This window comes from Lissotriton vulgaris, chromosome 3_1, assembly GCF_964263255.1.
Source record: "Lissotriton vulgaris chromosome 3_1, aLisVul1.2, whole genome shotgun sequence".
Taxonomy (NCBI): Eukaryota; Metazoa; Chordata; class Amphibia; order Caudata; family Salamandridae; genus Lissotriton; species Lissotriton vulgaris.
Genome location: NC_141689.1, coordinates 1,715,681,455 through 1,715,697,489, shown reverse-complemented (window position 1 = coordinate 1,715,697,489; position 16,035 = coordinate 1,715,681,455).

The following is a 16,035-nucleotide window of genomic DNA, read 5'->3' as shown; positions in this document are numbered from 1 at the left end:
TGTATCAGTTAAATGGAGTCTTCATAACGGAGCTGGAACCATTCTAATCTTTTCTTATTGTTTTCTAAATTGATTTCCCCTATTGATATTTGGATGGTATATGCTTTCCATACACATTGCTTTCCTTATTTCACATTTCAATCTCTGAATTGTAAGGATATGCTTCGACTTCCAGCTCTGAGCTTCCACAGAAATTTTAAAGGTGCACTAACTACACATGATGTCTCCAGTGAGGACTAGATTTGCATGTTCTAAGTGATTCTCTGAAGAGTCACATTTTACATACAAATAATGGCAGACAACACTGAACTTGTCCTCTGAATCGAAAGGTAGCGATGCACTCTTCTGTTTCTCACCACCTGACAAAATACACAGGAAACTGATGAGAGAAAAGAGAGACACTGGACTCCAGCGCTCTGACTTCTCACTTCTGCTAGTCATTGATGTCTGCAGCTGCAGTGGATGTCTAAAGGCAAAGAGATAGGGGCATGTTATCAAGAGACTGCATTAAAATTATCGCCGCTTTAGCTGCAGAAAACTGCAGCTAAAGCAGCGATAATGGGCTTGATAATATGCCCTTGAGAATTCCAATAGAAGCCCATGCTCTGGTGTCAACATGGGCTTCTATTGGAATTCTCAAGGGTATATTATCAAGCCCATTATCGCCCCTTTAGCAGCAGTTTTCTGCCACTAAAGTGGCGATAATTTTAACGCTGTGCTTGATAATATGCCTCATAGTTTTTTAACTTGCCATGAAAGCTTTACATTTAATTAAATTAATTAATTAATTAAGCAATATCTCTGGCAATCAACTCTCTTCCTGAAGCTGAAAATACAAATAAAGATCATGAAAAAACATATGTTGACTGACCTCTTTCTGTGACTAGAAAAACTGCTACAAACCTCCTCACTATGCCTTCTTTGTGGAAGATTAGTTATACATTCTACTTGACTCATGTAGCAATGCAAAATAATTAACAACATTAAATATTCTGGTTTTCCCTTGCCCAGCATTTTTCATCAGCATGTTGAAACTCTGATACCGTATATGTAACACTTATTCATAACATGAGCAACATAATTTTTCCTTAAAAGCCCTTCCTGTTCATCACAGGATAACGCTCAAGTAAATGTAACAACTCACATCCTTAGAAGATACCATATAATCTTCCAACAGTTCCCAGGTTTTTTTCACCAGATCTGAAATTCACAAGTCCTTCAAGGCAACACAAAGGAAAAAAAGGTTTTCGGAAAGAATATCCTAGATTGGCATAGCAAGATCCCAGTAGCAGCAGCATTGCGTCATGATTGACTTACAATGATGCCATGAGTCACGAGGGATGTAATACCCACATATCCAAGATGTCTGCAGTGTCTCTATGCTACATGAAAGATGATGGCTCTCTGGCAAATGTATTATTTTGGTGGGATGCTGTCATGTAGTGCATTCTCCGCACTCAAGAAATTGACATTATCTACAATCTGCGGGTACCACCAGTCTTGCCTTCTGTGGGAAAGACTCAGCAGGAGAGAGTTTAGAGTATCACAAGCCCACTCTTACTAAGTTCCACATAGTAAGCTCTGACAGTTAAAAGCCTACCTCATAATGACTATCATCTCCAAAAACATTAATCTTCTGGGTCCAATCTAAAATGCTAGGGAAGAAAAAAGTTTCAACACTGGAGTTTCAGCATTCATTTCCTCATTGAATTAAATATTCACATTTGTGTTTTATACAATTTATCTGTTGTGATATCCTGCATTCTATGCAGGTTCATCCCTCATACTATGTTACAAATCAACTTGAAAATTTGTTTTTACCCGTTGTTTCCTCAAAGCTGCATTTTGAGGTTAAAAAGATAAAATAAAAAGGCAGAAATCTATTATTCCTTACATGCTATTTAAAAATATTCAATTTTGATAGTTAAATATAATTGCCCTCATGACCTTAAACCTGCTTTGCCAAGACCTGTATGTACGTGTGTATATATGTGGTATTTCTAGAGCCCTTACCCAGCCAAATGTTAGTGAAGCATTGTCCAAGGACAAAGACAAGCATACAGTCCACAAGAGATAGGAGAGATAGCTAAATTGTGGAGTGTTAATACAATGGGATTTAGTATTATTCAAAGAGATGGGTTTGCAACTGTTGTAATTATAAAGTTTTTTCCTTTTAGGTATCCCCTTTTTTTCATTTGCATGTGTTGATTATTGAAATATAGAATGCATATGTTGGACTTGGCCCTTTTTTCAGGGTCATCCCTAAAGTTTTAGCTTTCCTCCTAGCCTTTTTTCTGACATGGTGCTGGTGGTTCTAGGACTCTGGGCACTTTAGCACTGCTGTCCAGTGTACAGTGTGTGTGCTCTCTGTGGTAAACATGGTGGGGCCGATTCACAGAACTAACCTAGGACAACATCCTAAACTTACTACTTTTGGTATTCACAGAAGGCATTTAGTGGTAGTAAAGTTCGGATTCTGTCTTAAGTTTGACTTAAGACAAACTTATGATAAACTTAAGACAGACTTAAGACAAACTTAAGACAGACTTAAGACAGACTTAAGTCAGACTTAAGGCACACTTAAGTCAGACTTAAGACAAACTTAAGACAAAATCCTAACTTAAGTCTGTCTTAAGTCTGTCTTAAATCTTAAGACAGAAACCTAACTTTACTACTACTAAGTGCCTTATGTGAATACCAAAAGTAGTAAGTTTAGAATTTTGTCTTAAGTTAATTCTGTGAATCGGGCCCGGTAAAATTGGTCTACACCTGTTTGGCATATTTAATTTTCCTTTCAGACCCTTGTAAAGTGGTATCTCAGATACCCAGGTCCAGTAAATTAAATGCTACTGGTGAGCTTGCAGCGCTGATTGCGCCACTCACCAAAGTAGCTTTTCAAACCTCTCTCAGGCCTCTGCCCTTGCAGGGCCTGAGCGCGCAGTGTTGCTGCCACTGTGACGTGACACCTAAATTGTGTGCCATGTCTGTGACCCCCCTTTTACTACATTTAAGTCACCCCTAAGGTAGGCCTTAGCTAGCTGTATAGGTAGGGTGCATTGTAGGTAAAAGGTAGGACATTTACCTTAAGTGTGTGACATGTCCTGGTAGTGACAGCCATTTTGGTTCCTCACTGCTGTGAGGCTGCACTCCCATAGGAATGCATTGGGGATTCCCTGATAAGTGTTTCAGTGGTAAATTCCTGATATGAGAGGAGCAGCGTGGTCAAGTTTTGTATGGTTGGAATAGTAATAATAAATGCTACGCAATGGTGTGCGCAGATTTATTATCATTATTTTAGAAATGCCACTTCTAGAAGTTGGCACTTCTGTGTGCTATGTGTCTGCCTGCCTGATGTGGATTGCATGTCTGGCTTTGGAATGACAGGGGCTGGTGAGGTGTGTGTAGCTCCAGGAGGGGCAGGGTGAGTCAGCGCTAGGCTGAATAGGGTATCTGCATTTGGAGTAGTGGGAGGAGTAGTCCCCTGACCCTGAATAGGTCTGTGTCTCCCTAGGTGAATGCTGGCTCTGCCCCACTGCGGTGTGTCTGATGGCAGAGCCCCCATCTCACAAAGAAGGGTAATAAAATCTGCTGCTTTTTCTAATAATGAAATGTTGGAAGACACATCAGACTTTGAAACAATGTATTGCTACTAGCATTAAGGTTATCATTTTCCGCCTAAATCTGCTAATCTTAGGAATATTTTCACATACCACCAATGGGAACATTGCCCATCACCACCGAAAAGCAGTTTTAAAACATTTGCATAGAAGTTTCCATATTTTTCAGGGTTCAAGACGTCGGACCCGGCCGCATATTATTGTAAGGTTGCACCAACACCAGCACAGAAAAACATGTTGACAAACACCAAACAGATTTACTCTGCTTCCTTTATTGACCGGTTGTCTGAAAAAGGTTTTGACTTATGGAAAGACACCATAGACTTAAAATCTGTCTGAGGTACTAGAGAGTGGCAGGTCAAGGGAACATAGGCACTATTTAGAACATGCCTTATTCCTCAGCAAATAATGTTTTTGAATGAAACTGTGCAACAAACGACCCGTCTTGGATTGGCCAAGAACAAAGATTTGAATACACCTTGGATGCCCTCACCATCACACAGGATAACATAACATCACAGGAAGAGATTATGCTAGATGAGATCATGCAATACAATAGATTAGAGGCCGATTGGAAGCGGTGGTTGATTTGGCCCACAGATCAAGAGACAATTTATTTGAAATTTACCGCAATTACTTTCCTACACCGGAAGAATGTGTGGGTTGGAATTATCACCACACATCAAACACTCCTTATTGAAGACAGTAGAGCCTTAAAAAAGTTGCTTCTGCACACCAACTATGGTGACGAAACATGTGTTGGCTAAGATCTGTGTATGAGGAACCAGATGAAAAGGAATAAAGAAACAATGAATGTCATTTTGATTATTGTTATACATTTATATTGACCTAAATTTTCTACAGCTGTCAATTTTCCATCTCGATTTTAACATGTGCTGGGGAAAGTGATTTCATTTGTTTGTAGCTTAGGCCACTGGATTTAGGGAGGCTGGTGGTTGTCTCCACCCGTCAGCATTGTGTTAGTTAGGATTCGTAAAAAAAATTAAGTGGCATCACCCTTGAGGCGCCATTTCCCTATAAATGATACCACTGTTCTTTGTTCCATTACGTAAAGCCAAAGGGTTTAGTATCAACAGGCCAGATCCACGCTATTTACAGAGACAACACCCATGGGTAGTGACATCATACAGTGTCGGGAAGTTATGCTTTGATTGGATAAAGACCTCAACACTTACTCATGTGAAACAACACTTATTATTACTTACAGAGGACGTAGACCTACTGGATGTTTTAATGGGTCCGAGGAATCCACCTCATATACATTTCTATTATGTTGTCTATAATGAGATTTGGAAAATAACACAAGAGGCCGCAGATAGATTACGAGAAATATACAATATAAACCTAGAGAAAGCTCTAGCAGTGGTTGACAATGGATTAACAACACTAACCTCCAGGATATATTCACTGGGCAACATTGTATCTTCTGCTATTGATGTGCAGGATTTGTCCATCATACAACAGGGGCAATCACAATTGCTTTCTGTTTTGTTTTTAAGCTGGACGCTGCAATCTTTGCTTGCAGGCTATGTGCCCTGGTGTTTCATAATAGGCACGTCTCTGTTTTCCTCATACAATCTGACAGAAAAACAGATAGAAATGGCGCAGAGGGGAGCAAAGTATACAATGCTGCATATTGAAAAACTGGCCCGATTCGCATTTACAGTGGAAGAGTCACCGTCCTCAGATGTAAATGTAAATGTAAATGTATTAGCATTTATATAGCGCACTACTTACCCATAGGGTCCCAAGGCGCTTCGACCGCTGCGAAACCCTTCCTGGCTACCCTGAGAGATGGTCCCTTAATGGGTATCTCCAGGGTGAGACCAGGCATCCCCGGCGGTCTGGTGGGGCCGTTAGTGAAGATGAGGCAAGCTAATGCCCAGAGTTGCCGAGTGTGATCGCTGATCAGAGTGGGCACTGAGGCGAGAGAATTATCGAGTCCGCTGACCCTGGTCCAGAAACCTGCCGCGCCGGGAATCGAACCCTGGTCCCGGGCTGTCCTCTGCTCTCGGGTCTGCCGCCTCTAACCAGTGAGCCACACTACTTCACAGATGGCTAATCCATGGCCACATAACTCTCCCAGTCACAACTTTTCAATTTCAATATTGCCTTGAACAAATGCAGACAGGCAGATATGAAGAAATGGGTAGGGAATTCATCAAGGAATCGTGGGTATTACCATACAGGTTTTGATGCCAGCGTGGGAAAAAGAACTGTTTCTAAGCGGTACAAACTGCGAGAATACTTTAAATGGATCATTTATATGCCAGGATATAATGCTTCATGGGGCCTGTAATGGTTCGGTAGCGAACTTATTCTGTCTCTTGAGGGGTGCCCCAGCTGCCGTGATCAGCCCAGTGTTCAGGTTGCTTTCAAATGTGAGTTACTTAATGCTGAACGATCAAGGCTGCTGTGAGATGCTTCTATGCATTGCATATCTGGTAACTGTGAGATCCAGGGTTACTTGCTGTATGCAAGTATTGGTTCCACCAACACATACAGTCAGGGAGGCGCTGTTATGGCCTTCGCTAAATATTTCTTTAATACAGTTTGATGCTTTGAGCAGAGTTAAAGACATTCTTAAACAGAAATCCGAACCCTTAACCTCCGCTCGAGAGACTTTTGATCTTCAAGAAGTAAGGTCTTTTGGCAGAGATAAATGCACTTATATGTACAAACTGCCCCTTCCATTTCACAGAAATGTTAAATCGTATCTTTAACATGTCTGATACGCCAGGCATTGTCCACCTATTTAAGACCATAGCTTCTGGACTATTAAGCACCTTTCAGATAGTCCTTGGAGTTATACCGAACTTTATACATTCCGTATTTGGAAGCATTTTTGGAAACAGTACTCCTGGAGCCAAAATACTGTGATCTCATGGTTCAACATGTAGGAACACCTCACCTAAGAGAACTGAGTGCATTTTGGTTCTTGTCATTTAGATCAGTCTGGATGGATGGCATCTTATCTGTCCTCCGATGCCTGTTTCACAGAGAAGAATACAAGTTAGATCTATGTCTGACACTCCCATCATGTGCGCAACCTGACGTTGACGCTTTACTGGACCCTATAGGCCCATGTTCTGCAGCATATTCCGATGTTGATGGTGGCATTCCTAGAGCCACCACAGGTGGTATCAGGTCCTTTTGGTATGGACATTGGCTTCTCCTCTGACACCCAATCCTTGGATTCCGCGCGGGCTGCACCATCATCGGTTGTGGACAGTAAAAAGATCATCTGTGCTCAGTTGACACAATCTGCGAGGTCTTACAGGGACAGTCATCTGTGGAGGCAGGCAATGAGAATGTTGTGTGTACCAGCAAGGACATTTGACTCATTTGACCCATTGTGTGCTGGGAGAAATTCGACCTTTTATTTTGAGAAACAAACTGAAAATCGAAACTACATAACAAATTGACACTCTTTTAAGCATGCATGACTTTCAAATGCTTATCGTAGTTCGAACTATACCTTCAGACACATTAGGGCTATGGCTTCAGTGACAATTTCCTTTAAAGAAATGATAAAGACTTTTTAAATATTGTTTTTAGCACAAGAAACTAATGTTTTTTAACCATTTGCGTACCAGTATCTAGTCAGCCTAGTAGTACATTTAGAATGTAACTATGTCGTCCATTCGAAAGAGGAGTGGGTATTTTAGTCCATATAGGTACCATAGTATTGGCCCCAGTAACTTCATTACCCTTCACCTTTATTCTTCCCTACACTACACTTGTCACTGTTTACAGGGATTAACCTTTTACCTAGATACAACACTGCATTCAGAACACAGATTTTCCCTAGTTCAAGATCTCAGGCATTATGCATGAGGATTCTTGGAAGCACATCAGGACCACCATCTCCTGTAAAGTATCTATAGTCATCGAGAAGACCGTCAACAAACAGCTGACTGCATTCCTCGAAGAAAACAACTCGGTTGACCCATCCCAGTCCGGATTTCGAGCCAACCACAGCACCGAGACACCTTCATCGCAGCCACCGATGACATCAGGACCCTGATGGACAACGGAGAGACAGCCGCTCTCATCCTCCTGGACCTCTCAACAGCCTTTGACACAGTCTGCCACCGCACCCTAATAACCCGCCTCTACAACACTGGGATCCAAAGAAAGGCCCTGGACTGGATCACATCGTTCCTCTCTGACTGAACCCAGAGAGTCCGCCTCCCTCCCTTCCGCTCCGAGGCCTCCAAAATCATCTGCGGCGTACCCCAGGGCTCCTCACTCAGCCCAACTCTCTTCAATATCTACATGAGCCCCCTCACCACCATCGCACACAAACACAACATCAACATCATCTTCTACGCCGACGATACCCAATTGATACTCTCCCTCACCAAAGACCCTCTCACCGCCAAAGCCAACTTCCAGGACGGAATGAAAGATGTCGCAGAATGGATGAAGCACAGCCGTCTGAAGCTCAACTCGGCCAAGACGGAGGTCCTCATCCTCGGGCAATCCCCATCCACCTGGGATGACTCCTGGTGGCCCACAACGCTGGGCACCGCACCGACACCCACAGACCACGCACGAAACCTGGGATTCATCCTGGACTCCTCCCTCACGATGACCAAGCAAGTCAACGCAGTCTCATCCTCATGCTTCAACACCCTGCACATACTCCGAAAGATCTTCCGGTGGATCCCCACCGAAACCAGAAAGACGGTCACCCAGGCCCTCGTCACCAGCCGACTGGACTACGGAAACGCCCTGTATGCAGGAACCACAGCCAAACTTCAGAAACACCTTCAACGCATACAGAAGGCTCCGCAAGATTGGTTCCCGACATCCCTCGCGACAGCCACATATCCGCCCACCTGATGAACCTGCACTGGCTCCCCGTCAGCAAGAGGATCACATTCAGGCTGCTCACCTACACACACAAAGCACTCCACAACACAGGCTCCAAATACCTCAACAGCCGCCTCTCGTCCTACACTCCCACCCGCGAGCTCCGCTCCACCAGCCTCGCCAGTGTCCCACGGATTCTCAGAACCACCACCGGAGGAAGATCGTTCTCCTACCTAGCAGCCAAGACATGGAACTCCCTCCCGCACACCTACGACTGACCCAGGACCATCTCACCTTCAGGAAACACCTCAAGACCTGGTTATTTGAACAATAGCAGGCACCCCCCTCCACTCCCTCCCTTCAGCGCCTTGAGACCCTCACGGGTGAGTAGCGCGCTTTACAAATGGATTGATTGATTGATTGATTGATGTATAAAGTTCATGCCCAGCATCATCCTTGGGCCGACACAGTAATACAGTGAGGTAGGACCCCTGGGAGACCTATAAGTATGTGTACATCACATCTTGCTAAGTTAGAGCAGAGGAGACTGAGACTTCCCGGCCGACATACTGACCAGCACGCTGAGGTTCCTGCATGCAGACACTCCAGCTCACACTGGTCTAACATCCCTCCCGGCTTGTCTAACTCGAGGCCAGGATGGGGTCCCACAGTCTCTCACTTCAGGTAATGGGGTTGACTAAATCCTAGAGGGATTCTTGGCCTAACACACACATGCTAGGTACATTTAGGTACATCTAGTTAGGGAAGCATCGTAGTAGTACGCATCTCTTTATCATGTGTTTTATATACTCATATGTATTCATGATTATTGTAAGATGGTAGAGCTATACCATCCCTTTAACTTTTTAGTACTGCTAATCATTTCAATCTTATAATGTCTAACGGCTGTTGCAGCTCATCTATTCTACAACAGAATACCAACTGTCCCCGCAGGCCATCGCATCCACCAACTACACTCTGCTGGGAGACCTCAACTTTCACCTCGACAATCAACTGGATCCCAACACCACATGCCTCCTGGACAACCTCCACAACATTGGACTCCGCCAGATCGTGACCGAGCCCACGCACTCAGCAGGACACACCCTCGACCCCCTCTTCACTACAGGAAGCTCCATCACCTTCAGCCACACCACCGAACTCCCATGGACCGACCATCGTTGCGTCCATTTCACCTTCAGACCCCCAATCAATAGACACCAGCACCTGCTTCCACAAAGAAACTGGACCAAAATCACCAATGACCAGCTCACCTCCTCACTCAACAACTCCACCCCAACCATCGCGGAAAACGACGACCCCAACACCGCAGCCCGAACCCTGCATAGATGGATCTCGGACAGCACCAACACCATAGCCCCCCTCAAGAAAAACAACAATACTCGTGCCAAGAAAGCCAGATGGTTTACCACCGAACTCCGAGAGTCCAGGCGCACATGCCACCGCCTCGAAAAGGCCTGGAGAAACACCAAATCCACAGAAGCCCACAACAACTTCAGAGCCGCCACCAACGCCCACCATCAACTCATCAGAGAAACGAGGAAAAAAGCGATTGAAGACAGAATCTCCACCCACGCACACAACAGCAAGGAACTCTTCAGCATCATCAAGGAGTACGCCCAACCCACCAGCGAGTGTACCGACATCCCTCCCTCACAAGACAAACTCAGCATCTTTTTCTACCACAAAATCAAGAGCATCTATGACAACTTCGACGAAGACAACCAACACACTGAACCCTCACTAACCACCCCCGACACCCGGAAACCAGCGATTGATGACTGGACAGCCCTCACCACCGAAGACACACTGAAGACAATGAAGTAAATCTACTCAGGGGCCCCCACGGACCCCTGCCCCCACCACATCTTCAACAGAGCCGCCAACACCATCGCACCCATGCTCCGCCAAACCATCAACTGCTCCCTGGCGACCGCCTCGTTCCCCGATGACTGGAAACACGCCGAGGTCAACCCCCTCCTAAAGAAACCCTCAGCGGACCCCATCGACCTCAAAAACTACAGACCCATCTCCCTGCTCCCGTTCCCAGCGAAAGTCATTGAGAAAGCCATCAACAGCCAACTCGCCACATTCATTGAAGAACACAACATCCTCGACTCCTCCCAATCCGGCTTCAGAAAAAACCACAGTATGGAAACCGCCCTCCTCGCCGCAACAGATGACATCCGCACCTTACTGGACAAAGGAGAAACAGTAGCCCTCATCCTCCTCGACCTATCAGCGGCGTTCGACACAGTCTCCCACCGCACCCTAATACGCAGACTCTACGATGCAGGAATCCAGGACAAGGCCCTCGACTGGATCTGCTCCTTCCTCTCCGGCAGGACGCAGCGGGTCAGACTCCCCCCTTTCCTCTCGGACCCCACACCTACCACCTGCAGAGTCCCCCAGGGCTCCTCCCTCAGCCCGACGCTCTTCAACGTTTACATGGCTCCACTTGCCCCCATTGTCAGAACCTACGGACTCAACATTGTGTCATATGCAGACGACACCCAGCTCATCCTCTCCCTATCCAACGAGCCCAACACCGCCAGACGCAACTTTCGAGAAGGCATGGAAGCCGTCGCCAAATGGATGAAAAACAGCTGCCTACAACTAAACACCAACAAAATAGAAGTACTCATCATGGGCCCAAACCCCGACGCCTGGAGCGACACCTGGTGGCTCACCGCCCTCGGAAACCCGCCAACCCCCACAGACCACACACGCAACCTGGGAATCATCCTGGACTCCGAGCTCAAAATGGACCCCCAGATCAACTCTGTCTCATCTTCCTGCTTCCACACCCTCCACCTCCTTCGTAAGACCTTCAAATGGATCCCCCTCGAACACCGAAAGACAGTCACTCACGCCCTGGTCACCAGCAGACTCGACTACGGCAATGCACTCTACGCCGGAATAAACAAAAACCTCATCCGCAAGCTACAGAACATCCAGAACGCCGCCGCAAGACTGGTCCTCAACCTGCCAAAACACTGCCACATCTCCCAGCACCTGCGCACACTCCACTGGCTCCCCGTCGAGGCGAGAATCACCTTTAAGATGCTCACCCACGCACACAAGGCCCTCCACGGCACAGGACCAGCATACCTGAACAGCCGACTCAAATTCCACGCACCCCAAAGGACCCTACGATCAGCCCAGCTTTCCTACGCCGTGGTCCCCAGCACCAGAAAGACCAGATCGGGAGGCCGCTCCTTTTCCTTCCTCGGGGCCAAGGCATGGAACGCCCTTCCGCTCCACCTCAGACAGACAACATCGCTCCCCATCTTCGCAAGAAACCTCAAAACCTGGCTCTTCGACAGACCCCCTCCTTGATGGAATGGAACCTGCAACCCCCCCACCACCCCCACCCCTAGCGCCTTGAGACCCTTACGGGTGAGTAGTCACGCTTTAACAAACTCCTGATTGATTGATTGATTCAATAAATACTTATTGAAAATGCCCAGCCTGTTTATTCTGTGTATACCTCTGAGACAGACTAAGTAAGCACGAGTGACTGAGCGAAAAGTACTATATTGTTTCTACGGTCCTGTGGGATCAGGGTTGTCATGGTCGATGGTTGCCAAGAACTATTTTCTCCGCGGTAAGAGGAGATCCTAGTGCATTGTGAGCTAGTTTGTACACAAGGCCAACATACCCGGTGGGGGGGTTTACAATCAGTCTGCCACCAATCTACAGTGTATGCCATCCAAACCTGCAGATTCTGTAATTAATATAGAAACTACACATTTTACAAGATTTGTTTTTACTCCCACAGGTGACAAGAGCGAATTTAATCCAATGAACCAGCGCTGATTGTGAAATAAGGGTTAATGTAGCCCACCCACTATAAAAATGAGGTGGTGTCAATGCTTTTGGGTTACTAACCGGGAGAGGTGGCAATCCAAACAATCATTCATTAATGACCTACACACTCAAGATCACCAGAAACAGAATATGCATTTCAACCTATTTATTTTAAAATGGTTATTTTAAAATGCAGGGTTCTTGTGCATACAATATTGGTAACAACACAGAAGATAATAAAAAGCAGCTAAGCTTTTCAATAACAGTGAAAACAATGGAAAATTGTACCATCGCAATTTAAAACCATTACACCCTCACTGTGCTGTCTCTAAGTTCTATGCTAGTTCTAGCAGATGAATACATATTAATCCTGAGTTCCAGAGGTGGTGTGCATACTTGGTCAAAAGGGTTTGTTGTCTGTTTGGAATAGCTTGTCAGCTATTTCTAGAAGAAGGCCAAGAGCTAGGAGATAGTTCTACAAGAGAACACAATCCTGACACCAAACCATGAAGGCAGGATGGAATGTTTTGCAGAGCCTCTGGAAGTTTTGCTTAAGGTTTTTTCAGTTGAGATGGAATCTGGTGCCGTGTTCATCTGGATCTGGATCTGAGACCTGCGTTGTCGACCTGGGTGAAGTTTCTCTCCTAAGTTTCATTTAGAGACCATTCTGACTCCCTCTTTTCCAAATTCAGAAACTGCCTTGGCAATATCTGCACTTGGATGTCAGCCAATCACCTTGCCCTTAATACCGAGGTTCTCTTCTTCAGCCAGAAATCACCCCCCCCTGCAATTCTATGGTGGCCCACCGTCTTGAACCCTCCACCCACTCCAGTTCAGGCAGCCCGCAACCTAGGCTTCACATTTGACTACACCTTGTCTGGTAGCTCCCAAGTCAACAAAGTTGCGGGGGCTTGTTTTACCAAACTGCGCATGATTAGGAAGATTTTTCCCTACCTCCCTCAATCATCCCGCAAAACGGTTGTCCAGGCACTTATCACGACACATCTAGACTATGCTAATAGTCTTTATGCAGGTGCCCCCCTATATCTGATTGACCGTCTGCAAATTGTTCAGAACGCCGCAGCTCGGCTCATTGGTAATATCCCTGCCCGTACTTCGGTCAGAGCATACCGGGATGAGCTTCACTGGCTCCCCATAGCCCGGCGTATCGACTTTAAAATCCTGATTCTTGCGTTCCGTGCAATTCATGGAACTGGCCCGGTCTATCTGAGCAAAAGACTTAAGATTTCATCTTCAGTAAGACATCTGAGATCCAACAGCCTTCGTCTACTGATCGTCCCAAGATTCAGGCTTTCTCGAAGTGGCGGCAGAACTTTCACCGTCACAGCTGACAAGCTCTGGAACAGCCTACCTCTTGACCTCAGGTTCATTGAATCTGAGCCAGTCTTTCGACGCAAACTTAAAACCTGGTTGTTTACTAAACGTTATTTAAGTTCTTCAGCGTCTCTTATTCCTCTCAGCTGGACCTGTACCAGGTAACTCTCTCTGGGACACTCAGGTAATCTTAGCACCGGGACACCTCCGCCGGAGGTAGCCGCGCGCTTTACAAGCTTCTAAAATAAAATAAATAAATAAGTGGTCAAGTGACAGTCATTATATCCTGAATCTTATCAGAGAAATTTCTGAAATATTTTGGGGAATGTCTGACATAGGTTGTGTGTCCCAGATGTTTCCTTATAGACATACAAGAAGAGAGGATGTCAAATACATTTAGACCTTGTAAAAGGCACCTGTCCCAGACTAATGTCACACTGGGGATTTGTTGATGGCGTTATCTGAATGACTTAACACTTTCACAGTTGCTTGAAAGATATGTAAAGACGACATCTGCATCAAAGGCCGACATGTTGAGGAATCTGCATAATTTATTGAAACATTACAGACTCCTTTCTCAAAGATGGTAGCCTCCATTACCTAGGAAAGATTTGGGGACAAAGGTTATTAAGCTGGATAGGCTAACTTAAATGGAAACTATAGCTAAAATTGAATCTGTCATGTATTTGTTTCATGATCTAAACCTAAAAGAAAGAAGCCTAAATGCAAGTGATTAAAATAATGAAATTATGAATGGAAACAGTCAAAAGATTTCTGACATGTTGGAATAATGTCTAAGCTAAATATTTACTAGATCATCACTGAATGTCTTTTTAATTTATTTTGCTTATTAGAGATATTCATTATACAGAATATACAGAATAAAAGCATATACCAGAAACGTGTACTTGATAAGATAGCAATTCATCACTGATTAAATGTTCAATAAAACATGTCTTCAAACTGAAAATGAAGACATGATCCTTACAAAAGGCTAGTATAGGTTTTTTACTGGAAGGGTCTACTTTTAGTACAAAAAACTATGCCAAAACCAAGTTGAAAACTTTTCCTACTTCGGATGTGTTCACACATGCAAAGTCCGAAAAAAGAAAAGCAACTCTCCTTTTAACGCCTGATTCAAAGTGTTGTTATTTTTTGGGGCAAAACCCTGTCTACTGTTGTTAGGAGAAAGGGTTTTTCATCAAAAACTATTGGTGGTTACATGGAAATGCCTATGTACCACCCATTGAACACGTCTTCGACACAGAGTAATGCAATGCAGTGCAAAGTGATATATTGTATTACTTTGATGCAACTTTGCAGTGTAAATGAAGCTTTGCACTGGAAAGGTAATTAAAAAAATGTTGCACTGGTTTATGTCACTTTTGTGACAAACCAAGCACAAAATGGTTTAAATATTACCCTGTATTTTCCTGAAAACAAACCATTTCTATATTGTATCTATTGCAGATCTGTTAACTGTTACATTCTTCTCCTAGCAGAGTCAGATACTCAAAGGATTCAGAGTTCCTGTGCCCACGGATAGGCATCGCTAAATACCACATGCCCGATTCACAGAACTAACTTAAGACAAAATCCTAAACTTACTACCATTTTGATATTCACAGAAGGCACTTACTCATTTTGGTATTCACAGAAGGCACTTACTCATTTTGATAATCACAGAAGACACTTACTCATCGATGAGTAAGTTCCTTCTGTGACTACCAAAATGAGTAAGTGCCTTCTGTGAATACCAAAATGAGTAAGTGCCTTCTGTGAATACCAAAATGAGTAAATGCTTGTAAGTTTAGGATTTTGTCTTATGTTAGTTCTGTGAATCGGTTCCCTCAAGTGGCAAGTTTTTCACTTGAAAATGGGTATAAGGTGCAGCATCGATATTTCGATCACCCTATTCCATGGTTTTCTTTTTTTCAAGGCTTGTCCTCCAAATAAAATTCCTCAGATGTCGCCAGACAAAATCTTTCAGGAGAAAATTTCTAACGTTTTATAATTATGACGCAGCTCCGGATTCACAACACAGTAACATTATTTGAAAATGTATGGGTATTTTTTCAAATAAATATTATAAAAACATTTATAGAGTATGTGTTGTGTTTAAAAGATCTTTATTTATTAATTGTATGTTTAGATGTAAAATATTTAATATTGCATTTACATTTATTAGAGGAGTGTGTGGGTTGTTTAATAATTAATATATTGATACATTTTAATTTATTGGTTAGTGCATTAAGTATGCTATTTTTAAAATGACAATATATTTGTTGCATTTTTAATTTATATTAATTCTTAATATAATCATTAAAACATTTTTCTAAATGTTGTTTAGTATATTTTGGGTTTGGTTGCATTTTCTTGTCAAAATAAGTATGCAATTAATTAAACAATATAA